Source organism: Balaenoptera musculus, chromosome 12, assembly GCF_009873245.2.
Source record: "Balaenoptera musculus isolate JJ_BM4_2016_0621 chromosome 12, mBalMus1.pri.v3, whole genome shotgun sequence".
Taxonomy (NCBI): Eukaryota; Metazoa; Chordata; class Mammalia; order Artiodactyla; family Balaenopteridae; genus Balaenoptera; species Balaenoptera musculus.
In genome coordinates, this window is record NC_045796.1 from 70,419,890 (window position 1) to 70,438,053 (window position 18,164).

At 38.6% G+C, this 18,164-nt stretch overlaps 1 protein-coding gene across 1 annotated transcript in view; it reads right to left on the reverse strand.

The window, feature by feature from the left end:
- The window catches only part of ZNF292 (zinc finger protein 292), a 91,146-nt gene that overhangs the window by 41,975 nt on the left and 31,007 nt on the right, over positions 1 to 18,164 (reverse strand). The gene's annotated exons all lie outside the window — the stretch shown is intronic.

Genomic DNA, 18,164 nt, shown 5'->3' on the forward strand with positions numbered 1-18,164 from the left:
TATTGAAAGTAATAAAGCCGTAATCTTATTTCCAGCAGCTCTTTGTAGGAGACAAGGTTAGTGTTAATTCATCCAACAATAGCATCTTTTCATGAAGTCTGGTTTTAAATAGTGAAAGCATTATCTCCTCTCTTTCCAAGTCAAAATCCACCCTTTCACCCACAAATTTCTAAGATTTAAAAGTTATTTTAAAAAGAAGACACCTGGGCAAGTAATACTTGACCAGGCATGCAGTGAAGAATTTCAAATATTTATGTGTTCTATTTTTCATGCAAGGAACATAAAATTCAACACTTAACAATAAATTAACCACATACGGTCAGAAAAGACATGTAATTTTTTCAGTTAATAAAAAATAACACTACATAGTATATTACTGGTTTTTATGACGAGCTTTATCATTAAAAATATCATCTAAAGATGTTCAACACACATAAAATCACTATTAAAGAACGATTATAAGGTCAAGAAATTTTTGTAATAAAGTGTTTGTTTTTTTGGGTTTTTAAAAATTTGTTTATTTTATTTATTTTCATTTTTGGCTGCGTTGGGTCTTCGTTGCTGCGCGCGGGCTTTCTCTAGTTGTGGCGAGCGGGGGCTACTCTTTGTTGCTGTGCACGGGCTTCCCACTGCGGTGGCTTCTCTTGTTGCCGAGCACGGGCTCTAGGTGTGCGGGCTTCAGTAGCTGTGGCGCACGGGCTTCAGTAGTTGTGGCTCGCGGGCTCAGTAGTTGTGGCTCGCGGGCTCTAGAGCACAGGCTCAGTAGTTGTGGCGCACAGGCTTAGCTGCTCCGCGACATGTGGGATCTTCCCAGACCAGGCCTGGAACCCGTGTCCCCTGCATTGGCAAGCGGATTCTTAACCACTGCACCACCAGGGAAGCCCCTAAAGTGCTTGTTTTTTACAATAAAAAACTCTTCATCAAGAAAAACAAAATGCTGTTTATCCTACAGAATGAAGAGATAGAAGAAACTGGCAACAGTAGTTAGACACCTATGCGTTCTACAACTACTAACATTGTGAGTTACTAAAAACTATCTAAAAGGTTCTACTATTATGCTAAATGAAGTAGAACTCTAATTAAATGTTTTCAGAATATAGAAGACTGCCACAATTAGTCTTTCTCACTCTTCAAGGTTTAAGACTCATCAACATGTGGCAAATTCAGGTGTTATTTCCTAGAAAAGAGGTATCTTGAAGGAAAACTCCATAAGGCCTTGCTTGTATCCTCTGGCATACAGAAGCAGCTTTCTACAAATGTGCAGGTAGGAAAGTAGGAAGGGAGGAAGGTAGGAATGAAGGAATTATATTCTACTATCAGACACTCAAAAGAAAACACTTATTACCTTCTTCTCTCTACAACCCTCTAACTACTAGAAGTAGTAAGTGATCAAAGAGAATATGGAAGAAAAGGATAGAAAAGGTAATCTGGTAAATTAAAGAGCAACATAGTAACAACTTACTCACTGAGTAGTCATATATTCACAAACCCTGACTCTCTCCAAGTTGGATTGAAGGCCCAGTACTTGCAACTGGCATCTGAAGTAAGGGCAGTCTTGTGGGACTGAGCCCTTTTAACCTGTGGAGTCTGAGCTAACTGAACTGTGGGACACCTATTTGGTGTTGGAGAGTTTGAGAAGTGGTCCTGGAAAAAACACCATGTGTTTGGTGTCAGCAGTACAAATATCTCTCAACAGGACTTAAAGAAAAATCCAAACAAAACCTACCAACTGAAGGGAAAAATCTGCATTCTGGAATTGTTTTGGGATTATCCCTCTACTTCTAGGAATAAAACTGGTGATATGATGGAGGATGACCTCACTCACATCTTCAAGGTTTTTGGAATTAACACCAACTATGCATACAATTCTTACTTTAGCTAGCACCTGTCTTTCTACATAAAATCATTAAATATTATTTTCCTTTTTCTGGAAAAAGAAGTTTAGGTGTCTGGGGAATTTCATGCCTGGTCAGTGTACCCAATTTCACGTGGGTTCGACTGAAAGCTTAGGTTTCCCCTATTAGTACTCTTGCAGTAATGAATCAATTTCCCATAATAGTTTTAATTTTTCCTGAAAAAGAAAATATATTGTAGTGATTTCCAAAAAGCTTTGAAATTATAAGCTTCTTCCTTCCTTGTCTTCCAACACCCCCCAAAAAAACCCTAAATGTTTTAGATACCTCTTATATACTATTGCAGATCCTCTAGGACTCACTTGTCTCATTTCACCTCTATGCAAACCCTCATGCAGGCATAACCTAGCAGCTTCATCTCCTGTCATTCTGCAAGCCCTTTGCTACCTGCCGCAGGGCTTCCATGTGACCACTGCTCTGGGGTCCACTCAGTGCCCAGACCCACACATGTGCAACCGGGAAGAAGAGAGGAGTTAAACTCAAGTGTAGGGGAGTTAGTGCCCTTTGGGGAAAGACTTTGATCAATCCAAGATGAGAACCAGTAGATAAATTCTTCCTCTTCCTTTCCCACCCTCCCACCCCCGAACCCTAGGGGTGATCCTGAAATGCAGTTCATATAGCTTCTAAGAGGTTCAGTCTGATAGATTTAACAGGTGGCCAGCTTGATGATGCATTGTCATATTGGCTGACATATTCCTTCTTTGCTTTATTTCCCTATTCCCTCATTCCTGCTCATTGTGATTGCATTTGTTATTAAAATAATATTACATGAAAAAAAAATCACATAGATCTACATGTATGTACATATATCTACATTTTACCCAAGCTCTACATTTCTTGATATGTCTAGCTCTGCAAAGGGTACTTATACATTACTTCTTTCCTTTATATAATTGAGTTCTACTGTCCTCAGGTGAAAAAGTTTTTTTGTTTTTTCTACTAAATTATTTATTTAATTTTGGCTGTGTTGGGTCTTCGTTGCTGCACACAGGCTTTCTCTAGTTATGGTGAGCAGGGGCTACTCTTCGTTGTGGTGTGCGGGCTTCTAATTGAGGTGGCTTCTCTTCTTGTGGAGCATGGGCTCTAGGCATGCGGGCTTCAGTAGTTGTGGTGCAAGGGCTCAGTAGTTGTGGCTCGCGGGCTTAGTTGCTCCGCGGCATGTGGGATCTTCCCGGACCAGGGCTCGAACCTGTATCCCCTGCACTGGAAGGTCGATTCTTAACCACTGCGCCACCAGGGAAGTCCGAAAATGTTTTTAAACTTACCTTTAATTATAATCAAAGATGATTTCTTTTGGGTATAACAGAGTCTGAATTGATGAGAAAAATAATTGACAAGTCGCAGAATGTGAGAACCATAAAGCACCTTAAAGATGATATACTTTCACCTCATTTTATAGATGAGGAAAGAGGAGGAGAAAGCAGATTCTGGTGAAAAGCACACCTTTTAGGTGGCTTTTTAACAGTCTGGGAATAATGTAACTAGGGAAAGGGTAGAAGAAAGGGATCACAGCAGATTATAAGAGATGGTAGAAAAAGAAAACTAATGACATGCTCATACTGACTACATACAGGAGAATAAGCTTAAAAGTTGGGTTAAGTATCTATTTTTATAAAGGTATGAGTTGATATTCATAACCAGTAAGTGTATTGATAGTAGAGCTTCCCTTGTTTCTCAAGGCACTAAGATTAGTAGAACCATTGTGAAACTGGAAGCATTCCTAACATGACTAGTTAATAAATTATGCTTTCTTCAACTAAAAAAGTTACTTATTTATATCTACTACCTTAATCTATACAAAGGCTTTCAGGCAGGAATTCCAGAACAATCAGACTCATATTTTTTACACAGAATCAGAACAGACCTTAAAGATCACTTAATTCTGTTTTACGAAGTCCAGTGACCTGCAATTCGAATATTAACTGAATTGGTAATCAGCAAAGCCAGGCAGCCTCCTCACTCTCTGTGAAACATTCTGTCCACTACAAATACTGTTTGTGGTAATGTCACAACTATAAATCTGTAGATTACTTTATTACTTCAATTATTCCTAACTCTATGAGGTTATGTACTATTTATCTAGTTTGCCAGCCATAGTAGAATTAAATAACTTGACCTCTTTATTGGTTAAGCTTATTTCAGCTGAAAGTAAGAAAATCCAACTCAAAGCAGCAGAAACAGTAAGAAAGGTTTCCCACATAATAAGAGATTAAGAGGAAGAGCAAGTTCTGGGATTGGTTAGTTTAGCGGCTCAACAACGTCCTCAAGGACCACCTCTGCCTTCATTCTGCCGTCCTCAGGTGGTGCCCCACCCAGTCCCTAGGTCTCAGCAATAACCAGAGAAAAGATGAGACTACCACTTCATGTACATCTTTTCAAGCAACAAAGAAACCCTTCCCAGAAACCATAAACCCAATTTCTATCAGTAAATTTCTCCTCAGGTCCCAACGGCCAGAATTTCATCAGACACCTATGTCAAAAATCACACAGCCATAAAGGAACTCCATGGTTGCCCACTCTCCAAGGTTTCTCCAAAGCACAAAGCCATGCTGAAGAACGAAAATGTGTGAATAAAATCAGGGTTCTATTAGGAAGGTTGGGGAGGGGCCTAAGCCTCACACTTTGGTTGCCTCTTCAATGGTTTTTACTCCCACATGTGTTCAAGAATGAGTAAGTTAATGTGTGTGTGTGGGGGGGTGTTTTTATATTTAAATACACATACACAAATGAACAAAAATAAAAGTCGTTGTGATCTGGTTTGGAGAGGGATATGCGAGGGGATGGTATAGAGGATAAGATATAGGAAAAGAAACCTATAAGTCTTCCTATGAGGCACCAGATTGCTTCCATTAATGAGTAATCTGTAAACTAAGTATAGTAAGAAAAGTTAAAACTGTGTTCTACAAAGAATGATTAATGGAACTAAGGACGGGGTGCTTAATCTGGACAATAGATAACATTTACTGAATATTTACTATATGCTAGGCACTGTTCTGCAAGCTTTACAATACCTATTAGCAATTAGATAAATTACAGTAATATGCTTATATTAAAATGGACAAAGGCATAAAATAGTTAAAGTAACAAATAAGCCCCAAGAGCACAGAACTAGAGGCAGAGAGGAGATTCAAACCTTAATAGTCTGACTTCAGAGCCTGAGTTCTTAAATACTATGCTCTACATTTCTAGAGAAATAAAACTTTGATTCACAGCCAAATTAACAAATCTGAAGACTTGTCACATAAAACAAGAGTTAGTCTTACTCTATGTGCTCTCACAGGACAAACCAGCACCACTAAGTTAAAGTTTTAAGGAGATACATTTCTGCTTCCTATGAGACTGCATCAAGCAATTACAGTTAACCAAAAATTGAACAGGTTGGCCTCCATCACTGAAGTTACTCAAGCAGGCGCAAAATGGCTCTGAGTTCAGAATGCAGTAAAGCAGTCATATTTGGGAGACACATTCCATCCCACCAGAAGAGACTACACTAGTGGGGGTGGCTCAGAGAGGTTTTGATTGGTGGGCATATTGTTAAAAATTATTTTAATTAGTTTCTAACACTTAAAAATCATAAGTTTACACAGAACTTGGATTTCTGACTTTTTTTTTTTTAATTTGGAAACCTTGGGTCCGTATTCCGGCACTGAAATAACTGGCGGGAGCTGAGGCACGGGCTCTCTGTGTGCGGGAAGCCTTACCTAGCTGCCTCCCTCTTTAAGGGGCCTATTGTATTCCTGCGAGTTATCTGTCATCATCACCTTTCCTATAGTGTGTATTACGATCAGAGAAAGAAATACAAGCAAAAGAAAGGTTAAAAGATCATATTCCAGCAGGATCTCTACAACAGTGTTTCTCAACCTCTTTTTCATTTTCATCCGCTCCTCAGGAAACTTCTGACTTTTTTCCCTAACTGTCCCCCACCCCCAATGAAATTTTAATACCACAGATGTACTGTCTATCTGTTTATGGGTCACAAGCTATTGTAATATCTAAGATTCTTTTTGCTCCTTAAGAACCAATTTTCACCCCCTTGGAAACAAAAATGCACGTTTAATATTCTGGCTGTTAAGCTGATTTCTCATTATCTAAATCAGCAGAGACTAGGACATATATACTCTAGGGAGGAAGACAGTATAGATTAACTTCCAGAAGCTTCCTTTAGTTCCTCTAAGGATTATTAGGAGAGAAAACGAAAGAAGAATAAAAGGGGAATAAAACCACAGGGGTGTTAAATTTAATAAGCATGAGGATTAAATGACATTATTGCCCTACATAAAGGTAAGACTGGAGTGTTTGATATGTTTATACTGTTACACTCATGGTCCAATTCCAATTTATAGCTATGATTCTCTAGACTGGAAGTTCTCAAAAGTTTTGATCTCATGACCCTTTCTTAAAAATTACTGAGAATCCCAAAGCGTTTGTTTATGGGGATTATAACTATTGATTTTCACCATGTGAGAATTAGAAATGAAAACTGAGATGTTTAATTATATACTTATAAATGAATTTAAAATAACAACAAACCCATCACATGTTACTATAAACAGGGTATTTTTAATGAAAAAAATTGTTTTCAAAAAAATTAGTGAGAAGAGTGGCGTTTTTTACATTTTTCAAATCTCTTCAATGTTTGTCTTAATAGAAAAGAGCAGGATTCTCATATCCCTGCATTTAATCTGCTGCAACATCACAGATCATGTAACCTCCAGAAAAACTCCACTGTACAGGAATGAAAGAAGGCAAATAACAGAGTTTTGACTTTTTTGTACCCACTGAGCTTTTGGTGAGTGATACTCTTTTATAATTTCAAAGTTACTAAAATTTATTTTAAGGTTTTGCGTGAAAATGGTGGATTGGACACATACATTTTGCACCTTGTTCTCTCCAAACCTCACTAAACCAACAGTAATTTTTTTTTTTTTAACTGGCATAAACCCACAAGGACTAAGAAAATAGGAACAGAGGAAAGAGAAACAAAATTTTAAACACTGGAAAGCATATGGAAGATTGGCACTCTATGGAAAATGACTCCAAAGTAGGCTTTAGGTAAAGACCTAATTCTGAAGAATCACGGAAGGGCTCAAGAACTGGGAGCACCAGGTGCCTCTGGAAATGGGGGCAAAGGTGAGACTGAGAATGAGAGGATTGGCTGAAAGTCTATTTAAGCAGTTGGCCTCTCTTATTTCTGCATCCCTCTCCACAGCTAGGTGACCAAAGCTGGGCACTACTCCTCTCTTTCCCCAGCAGTTTATTCTGGAGAGAAGTATAGAAAAAAAGGTGTCTGCACAGAGATAAGGGGAGCATTAAGTCAACTTTACATACTGACTATAGAGACAGCTTCCTTTCTCATGTCCTTTTCCCCCCAAAATTGCCAGAACCTCCTTAGCTGAGTCCTTCTCAGGAAATTCAAGAGAAAAGACCCAAAGATTCTGACACCAGGCCTTCCCCCATGAAAAGAAAACAGCTAGGTGCCCCTATAGTGAAGACCACAACAAATCCCACTCATGAGCTTGGAGCTCTCAATCAGTTTTTCAGTGGTATACCTTTAAATATGGACAGCCAAGGACCACTCAGGAGGTTGAAACAAATTAGTTAAAAAAAAAAAAAAAAAAAAGAAAGAAAGAAACTTGGAGCAAGCAGAGACTATACAGGGAGAAGACAAAATTCCAAGAAACTATCATTAATATTCTAGAGGGGGTGTGTGTGTGTGTGTGAGAGAGTCTATTAGACCTATGAAAAAAAATACCATATCATAAAAGAATATTTATTTTAAAAAGATTCAAATTAAAAATATAATAGCAGAAATGAAAACCTCAGTTAAAGAGGTGAAAGATAAACTGAGGAAATTTCCCCAGAAAGTAGAGTAAAAGGGAAGGAAAGAAAAGATAAGAAACTTTGGAGAATAGTGCTAGAGGTCTCAAAATCAACAAGATGAATTCCAGGAAGTTAGAGAAATGGAGGGGAACAAATCAAAGAACTAATTCAAGTTAATTTCCTAGAATCTAAGGACACGAATTTTAGGATTGAAAGACCCACTAAGTGCCCAACACAATTACTCAAACTAGACCTATACCAAGGTACTATTTCATAAAATTTCAGAGCTCAAGGACAAAGAGAGGATCAAAACAAGCTTGGGGGGGACCAGGGAGCAGACTTCTCAACAGCAACACTGGAGCCAAAGGAAAATGAAGCACTGCATTAAAAACTGAGGGGCGATTACTTCCATCCAACTATCGTAAGTATTAAGACAGAAAAGTCATTTTCAGACATGCAAGTTATTGAAAATTTCAACTTCTAGGCATATTTTTTCAGGATGCTACTGAAGAGGGAATTTCACCAAAATGAGGGAATAAACCAGGGAAGGAGTGAAAATGATATCTAGGAAAAAGGGAATCTAACACAAGAGACAGGAAATGAAGAAAGATTCCAAGAAGACAGCTGTGCAATGGGCCTGAAAAATAACTACAGCATATCAGATGGCTCTAGGACAAATTTATTCAAGATGAAATTGACAAGACTACCTAATGTGCCTGAATAAGCTGAGAGGAGATTTATACAACTGAGGGAGAGTTTGGATTGAATTAGTGATATATACATAGAATATTCAGCTAAGGAAATAAGATAATTTAAGTACATTAACCTGCACTCAGCAATTAAAGAATGCACATTCTTTAAAAACACAAAACACTTACAAAAACTGACCATAAACTAGGTCACATAGTCACAAAAAATAACAAAGAATTAATATCATACATTTCACATTCTTTGAACATGATGCAATAAAGTCAGAAACTATTAACAAAATACCCTTACAAAGAAAACTACAAATTAAAAAATTTTTAAGCGTATTTTTAAAAAATTTTTATTTTATATTGGAGTATAGTTGATTAACAATGTTGTGTTAGTTTCAGGTGTAGAGCAAAGTGATTCAGTTATACATATACATGTACCTATTCTTTTTCAAATTCTTTTCCCATTTAGGTTATTACAGAATATTGAACAGAGTTCCCTGGTGCCATACAGTAGGTCCTTGTTGGTTATCTATTCTAAATATAGTAGTGTGGATTTGTATGGAAACACAAAAGACCCCGAATAGCCAAAGCAATCTTGAGAACGAAAAATGTAGCTGGAGGAATCAGGCTCCCTGACTTCAGACTATACCAGAAAGCTACAGTAATCAAGACAGTATGGTACTGGCACAAAAACAGAAATATAGATCAATGGAACAGGATAGAAAGCCCAGAGATAAACCCACACAGATATGGTCACCTTATCTTTGATAAAGGAGGCAATAATATACAGTGGAGAAAAGACAGCCTCTTCAATAAGTGGTGCTGGGAAAACTGGACAGCTAAATGTAAAAGAAGGAAATTAGAACACTCCCTAACACCATACACAAAAATAAACTCAAAATGGATTAAAGACCTAAATGTAAGGCCAGACACTATCAAACTCTTAGAGGAAAACATAGGCAGAACACTCTATGACATAAATCATAGCAAGATCCTTTTTGACCCACCTCCTAGAGAAATGGAAATAAAAACAAAAATAAACAAATGGGACCTAATGAAACGCAAAAGCTTTTGCACAGCAAAGGAAACCATAAATAAGACCAAAAGACAACCCTCAGAATAGGAGAAAATACTTGCAAATGAAGCAACTGACAAAGGATTAATCTCCAAAATTTACAAGCACCTTATGCAGCTCAATATCAAAAAAACAAACAACCCAATCCAAAAATGGGCAGAAGACCTAAATAGACATTTCTCCAAAGAAGATTTACAGATTGCCAACAAACACATGAAAATATGCTCAACATCATTAATCATTAGAGAAATGCAAATCAAAACTACAATGAGATATCATCTCACACCGGTCAGAATGGCCATCATCAAAAAAATCTAGAAACAATAAATGCTGGAGAGGGTGTGGAGAAAAGGGAACCCTCTTGCACTGTTGGTGGGAATGTAAATTGATACAGCCACTATGGAGAACAGTATGGAAGTTCCTTAAAAAACTAAAAATAGAACTACCACACGACCCAGCAATCCCACTACTGGGCATATACCCTGAGAAAACCATAATTCAAAAAGAGTCATGTACCAAAATGTTCAATGCAGCTTTACTTACAATAGCCAGGACATGGAAGCAACCTAACTGTCCATCAACAGATGAATGGACAAAGAATATGTGGCACATATATACAATGGAATATTACTTAGCCATAGAAAGAAACAAAACTGAGTTATTTGTAGTGAGGTGGATGGACCTAGAGTCTGTCATACAGAGTGAAGTAAGTCAGAAAGAGAAAAACAAATACAGTATGCTAACACATATATATGGAATCTAAGAAAAAAAAAAAAAGGTCATGAAGAACCTAGGGGCAAGACGGGAATAAAGACACAGACCTACTAGAGGATGGACTTGCGGATATGGGGAGGGGGAAGGGTAAGCTGTGACAAAGTGAGAGAGTGGCATGGACATATATACACTACCAAACGTAAAATAGCTAGCTAGTGGGAAGCAGCCGCATAGCACAGGGAGATCAGCTCGGTGCTTTGTGACCACCTAGAGGGGTGGGATAGGGAGGGTGGGAGGGAGGGAGACGCAAGAGGGAAGAGATATGGGAACATATGTATATGTATAACTGATTCACTTTGTTATAAAGCAGAAACTAACACACCATTGTAAAGCAATTATACTCCAATAAAGATGTTTAAAATATATATATATATATATATATATATAGAGTAGTGTGGGACTTCCCTGGTGGCACAGTGGTTAAGAATCCGCCTGGCAACGCAGGGGACACGGGTTTGATCCCTGGTCCGGGAAGATCCCACATGCCGCAGAGCAACTAAGCCCGTGCGCCACAACTACTGAGCCTGCGTGCCACAACTACTGAAGCCTGTGTGCCTAGAGCCCGTGCTCCGCAACAAAGACAAGCCACTGCAATGACAAGCCCACGCACCAAAACGAAGAGTAGTCCCCACTTGCTGCAACTAGAGAAAGCACGCGTGCAGCAACGAAGACCCAACGCAGCCAAAAGTTAATTAATTAATTAATTAATTAATTAATTAATACATACACACAGTAGTGTGTACATGTCAATCCCAAACTCCCAATCTATCCCTCTCCCCCCTTAAGTCTATTTCTAAATCACGGGTGGAAGAAATCATAATAGAAATCGGGGAATACTTAGACTTGAACTATTGCAAAAGCACATCAAAATTTGTAGGACACAGCTAGAACAATCTTAAGAGGAAAATTTATAGATGCAAATGTTTATACTGTTATGCTATAGCTTTGAAAAAACATGCAAATTTGTTCCAACACAGTATGAGCAAAACATTAATTTCCCATTTGCCTATGTGTGATTTTTTTTGGTGAGAAACATTAGGTGGAAGCAGAAAACTATACCCAGCTGAACTAAACTTGTAGGAAAATACAAAATGCACACACCTCAAAAACATGTTATCAGCTACATCAGTTCACCAGGTGTGTGATGAGCCACACCCATCCACACGTGGTTTTACAACCTTCTGTCCAATTTCAGAGAACTCTCCTTCCACCACCTCACAATAACTCACAAACTGCATCCCTTCTGACACCCACTCCTACAAAGAAAGTACAAGTCTTTTCCAAGGTAAAGCACCACATTTATTTTAATAGTTATGTACGTCTTAACCACTAAAGGGGTATAAAATTGTACTACAGTTTTTATAAGGTTCTGTGTGTGACACTGATGAAGTTTTCGAGTGTTGTGCCTCTAACCCCATTTTCCCCATAAGCCTTGTGATTTTTGTTGTGCAATTTTGCATAGCAAGGTTTTTTGCTAGGGATATTTATGCTGTGATAAAGCAAAACTGGCTGCATTAGAAAAAGACAAAATGAAAAAGTCATAGAGAATATTACTGGGACAAACAGAGAAATCTGAACATATATTGTAATTAGATAATATTATTGTGTCCATGTTAAAATTTCCTGAGTGTGATACCTGTATTTTTGGACTTAAGAGATAAATACAAGTCCAATTTTTGGACTGAGGCAATGTCATGATGCCTAGCTCTAAAGGATTCACGGAGAAAAAGAGCATTAAAGCATGAGACAAAGCAAATATAGCAAAATGTTAACACCGGTGAATCTTGTAAAAGGTACATGAGTATTCAGTGTACTATTCTTGTACTTTTTCTATAATAAAAAGTTTGGAAGAGCAAAATATTGGGGATGGCAAGTGTGGTAGACTGAATTCCTCACTCCTCCTTGTATCCACGCCGTTTTTCACATGACTTTGGAATACTTCTCATAGTGGTAGAGAATATTTTCCTACCCCATGTGACTTGTTTTGACCAAAAGAATGTGTCAGAAGTGATGGTAGGTCATCTATGAGTTTAAGAATCTTGCTCCTTCGTAGGCTTCTACCATCAAAAGGAGAAGATATGTCCAGATTAGCCTGCTGTTCCCAGGAAGATGAGAAGATGCCATCCCTGTTGCTCTAGTTGAGGTCAGCCTATACCAGGCAACATCCAGCCAACCTTAAACCTGTGTATGACTGCAGCCAACACCAGCAGATTGCCTAGCCAACCATGCCCTGACTTCAGATGAATGAGCAATACATACTTGCTATTAGATGTCACTAGGGTTTTGTGGTTGTTACACAGAATTTTGTGAAAACAGCTGAGTTAAGTAGCTAACTTAAGTTAGACAAAGAGAATAAATTCAAAGAGAGTTTAAAAATTTTAAAGTAGTAAAAACAAGAGCAGATGTATTTATATATGAAATAGAAAATGAAGATACAACAGAGAGGATCAACAAAACCAAACACTGGTCATTTGAAAGACCTAAAAAAAAAAAACCAAAAACCTTTGGCAAAAATAATCAAAAAAAAAGAGAAGGCACAAATAAATAGAATTAGAAATGAGAAAGGGACCAAAACTACAGAATACAGATTTTTTAAAAATCTTAAGATAATACACTGAATAACCTTATTCCTTATTTGAAATAGCTTTAAAATCTTTTTTTAACTGTTTACTTGTTTTTTAATGAAACAGCTTAAAAATCTGAATGAAATGGGTAGAAATTGTTACTAAAACTATCTCAAGAACAGAAAAAGTCCTTTACCCACTAAAGAAACTGAAACCAATTAAAAAAAAGAGAATCAAGTTGGTTTTCTACAGGAAAATCCATTAAACGATCTTTGAGGAAACAGACTGTCTATTATAGAAACTTCTGGAAGAAAGGAAGGGAAAAAGGGAGGGAGGGAAACTTCCCCCAATTCATTGTTTGAGGCTACTATAAACTTAAAAACTGGGTAAATGTGATATGAGAAAGGAAAAATCACAGGCCAATCTCTCTTAATAAACAGATTTTAAAATCCCCAATATTACCAAACCAAATACGGCAATAAACTTTAAAAAAAATTTTAAATATTTTGAAACAATCACAAAGTTACAGAAAGTTGGAAATACAGTATAGAGAAAATTTTTTGCTGAACCATTTGGGAGTTAGTTGCCAACCTGGTGCTCTACTGCCTTCAAATATTTTAATGTGTATTTCCTACAAACAAAGACCTCCTACATGATCAGAGAGTATGACCACGAGAATCAAGAAAAAAATACTGGTACATACGCTACTACCATTTAATCCTCAGACACCACTCAAGTGTGCCAATTATCCCAATGATGTCTTTCACAAAAAAAGGATACAGTTCAGAACCATGCCTTGCATTTACTTGTCATGTCCCTTCGGTCTCCAAGTCCTAAGTGAAACTTTAAAGACTCATTTAGGACCCTTACAATGTCAAAGATTACAGGCCAGTTATTTTGTAGAATAACCCTCAATTTAGGTTTGGTGTTTTCTCATAATTATATCCATGTTATGCATTTTGGCAGGAATACCACAGAAGCAATGATGATTTCTGCTCACTGTATGCTATCAAGCAGTACATGATTTCAATTTGTCCCATTATGGATGATGTTCATTTTGATCATTCGATTAAGTCAGGGCCTGCCCTCCTCACTTCGCTTGGGCTCAGCATGCTGGAACTGGCTGTCTCTCCAGGTAGTTCCCCCTTCTCCCTCTGCTTAGGCGCTGACATCCTCTGCCAGGCTGCCCCTCTGTGGAAATGCCCCCCTTCTGAAGCCCCACAGCAGGCTGCTCTCCCCTCCCCCACCCCATGGGCAACCTACTCATCTCACTTGGGCTCTAAATCCCCACATGCAGCCACCCCTGCCAACTCCCTATGGAGCCCTCCTCACCCTAATTGAGCTCTGACTCCTGCACCACAGAGCTGCTACTCATCCAACCTGGGCTTTGACCCTCACTCTGGGCCTATGCAACACTCCTGCTCCCACCACAGACACCTACTTTGTCCCCTCTACATAAGGAATCAAGGACTGAATTATTCAGGAAGGGAAGAGGAAGGGCTGCAATGTATTTTTTTAAATGTATTTTGGACCCAGAAGGATTTATCTTGGCAATATGAAGACAGTAAAAAGATTTCTCTAATTTTAAACTAATTTATCATAGTAACAGATTTAAAGGGGAAGCTATATGATTACCTCAATAATTACCAAAAAAAGGACATGATCAAAATAAAAACCCATTCAACGTAAAGAAAAAAAACAAAACCTTTTTAAAAATTTATTTATTTATTTATTTTTATTTATTTTTGGCTGTGTTGGGTCTTTGTTTCTGTGCAAGGGCTTTCTCCAGTTGTGGCGAGCGGGGGCCACTCTTCATCGTGGTGCGTGGGCCTCTCACCGTTGCGGCCTCTCCCGTTGCGGAGCACAGGCTCCAGACGCAGAGGCTCAGTAGTTGTGGCTCACGGGCCTAGTCGCTCCGCGGCATGTGGGATCTTCCCAGACCAGGGCTCGAACCCGTGTTCCCTGCGTTGGCAGGCAGACTCTCAACCACTGTGCCACCAGGGAAGCCCAAAACAAAACCTTTTTGCAACAATGAATAGAAGGAAAGCTCCTTAACTTGATGAAATGTATTCAGTAAAACCCACGGCAAACCTCATACTTAATGGTGAAAAGTTAAAAGCATTTCCCTTTAAAGTCAGAAACAAAACAAAAACATCTGCTATCACTGCTTCTACTCAACACTGTAGGCCTAATCAGCACAATGAGAAAAAGAAATGAACACAATAAAGGCTGCAAAGGAAAAATAAAAATGTCATTACTGCAGAAAATGCATACATAAGTCCAAGAGAATTCAAATTAGTTGCAAGATATAATCAGGATATAAATCAATTCTATTCACAAGCAAGTAGAAAATATAACTGTTAAAAAGATACCACTCACAATAACTAAACCCATGAGGTACCTAAGAATAAATCTAACGAAATATATATGAAATCTTCAGAAAAAAATTATGAAACTTCACTTAAAGACATAAAAGAAGGCCTGTATTAATGGAGATACTGCATTCATGGATGTTAGAAGACAAATTTTTAAAATGGCAATATGACCCAAATTTGATATATAAAGTCAAAGCAATGCCAAAGAAATTCCCCATAAGGATTTTTCATATAACCTGACAAGTTGACTCTAAAATTCACACAAAAAGCCAAACCAATTTTGAAAGAGCCAGGTGGGAGTACATACCCTAATCAGATAGCAAGACTTAAAGAGACGGAAATTAAAAGAGCATGATATTGGTACAGGCATAGATGACAGAAAAGAATTAGAGAGAGCTTTAAAACAAAGCTAAGTATATATGGGAACCTGGGTATATAACAGATGTGCCGTTAGTAACTAGTGAGAAAAGTACAGACCATTTCATAAATAATGCTTAAACAACCAGCTCTTCAGGAGAAAAAAACTACAACTATTCCCAGCATACAACAAAATCATATTCCATATGGATTAAATATCTAAATATCTAAATGTGAAAAGCAATACTTTAAAACTTTAAGAACACAGGAGGAGATCTCAAGATCTTGAGAATATTTCAAGGGACAATGAAGGATTTCTTAAACAAAACACACAACCATAAAGGAAGACACTGACAACCAAAGCTACATTAGAACTTAATATCTGGTTCACCAAAACCCCACATAAAACCAAATGAAAAGCTACAAACTGGGAAGAAGTATTTGCAACCCATATTCCCAGGAATACATATTAACATGTCCATAATAAAAGTTTCCTCTGACTAGAATTGGTGAAGGAGGTTACTCCCAACTACCAAGCTAGTCAGAAGCCTGACTTCAAAGAACTGATGTTCATCTGCATCACTTGCACCTCCCAAGTCTGCCTCAGCATCTCAGGTTTGAGCTTGTCCCTTACTGTACTTTCTTCTGGGGCTGCTGCTTTTGTATCATCTTTCTCCTGAACAGTGAGAATTCAATGAGTCTCTCTCACTTGTGATGAAATCCAATATTATTTCATAATCTTACTTCCACATTATTCCAGATACTTTGTTTCCCCATACCTTAGTCTTTTGTCCTTGGCAAATGGCCCACTGTTGTAGTTATTTCAGTGGCACTTCAGCATTTTCAAAGAAAATCAATTATGAATTTGACATAATTTGCACTCTCATACACTCATTCTAGGATGTGAAGTAATCATTCAGAAACTGAGCTTCTGATAGCTTAAAATCCTAAATAATCTCCGATATGGATGCTATAATTCTCCAGAATTTCTCAGAATCCAAGGCCTACTTTCTTTGCAGCATTTTGGTGGCATGAACATCATGACCCCAACATTTTCTCTTCCCTACCTTGACGTGGTGTGGCCCATTAATTTCTCTAGTTCTTATAATATATCCTTTGCTATAAACAAGTTTTACAAAAGCAACCAAATGAGTTCCTTAGTGTAGAGCAGGGGTCCCCAACCCCCGGGTACCCCTGGTACAGTTCCGTGGCCTGTTAGGAACTGGGCCACACAGCAGGAGGTGAGCGGCAGGTGAGCGAGCGAAGGTTCATCTGCCGCTCCCCATCGCTCGCATTACCGCCTGAACCACCACCCAACCACCGCCCCCCCAACACCCCCCCGCCATCCATAGAAAAACTGTCTTCCACGAAACCGGTCCCTGGTGCCAAAAAGGTTGGGAACCGCTCGTGTAGAGGGTCTCAATCTTGGACTAATATGAACATGTTTGACACTAACCTGTTCACAATGCCCACAGGTGATTCTAATTTCCTAAGAAACCTGATGTAATAGAGATAAAAAGTAACAATGTCTAGTACATTGTAACCTAGAGAGGAAGTGTTTTTAGATCCCATCCATTGAACTAATTCTCATAACACTATATAACTGTTTCTGCCTACAGGACACCCTAAAAATGACAATTTTTTTTAAAAAAAAAATATTTATTTATTTATTTATTTTTGGCTGTGTTGGGTCTTCGTTTCTGTGCGAGGGCTTTCTCTAGTTGCGGCAAGTGGGGGCCACTCTTCATCGCGGTGCTCGGGCCTCTCACTATCGCGGCCTCTCTTACTGCGGAGCACAGGCTCCAGACACGCAGGCTCAGTAGTTGTGGCTCACGGGCCCAGTTGCTCCGCGGCATGTGGGATCTGCCCAGACTAGGGCTCAAACCCGTGTTCCCTGCATTGGCAGGCAGACCCTCAAACACTGCGCCACCAAGGAAGCCCCCAAAAAATGACAATTTTGACTTCAGTTTAGTCTCCACAATATTTCTAACTTTGTACGTATACTCTAAAAACCATGACAGCACGTGTCTGGATGACCTGTACCTTTATATTGTGACTCCAAGAGTGAAGCAGTCATAGTGAAGGTAAACACGTGGTTCAAGTCTAGAGTGATAATTTTATTCCAACATACAGCTGAATATCACATGGGAGGTCCAAAATCCTAGAGAGGAAAACCTCCACAAAGACTGTAACCTTAATATCTCCAGGGACCCACACGCACAGTATATATACATAATCATACTCAAATAAGCATAGTCAAAATCCCAGAAATAATAACAGCATGAGTCTCAATCTCAACTTGCTAGGGTTCAGCAGAAAAGGGTACCATAGTCTACTGGGTATGTCTCTCTATCATGGGCCAACTGCCACAAATACGACATTCCTACTGATATGGACTAAATATGTGTGTGCCCCTCAAAATTCATATGTTGAAATAATAACCCCCAGGTGATGGTATTAGAAGGTGGAGCCTTTGAGAAGTGATTAGGTCATGAGGGCAGAGTCCTCATAAATGGAATTAGTGCCCTTACAGAAGAGGTCCAAGAAAGCTCCCTTGCCTCTTCCATCATGTGAGACGTGGTGAAAAG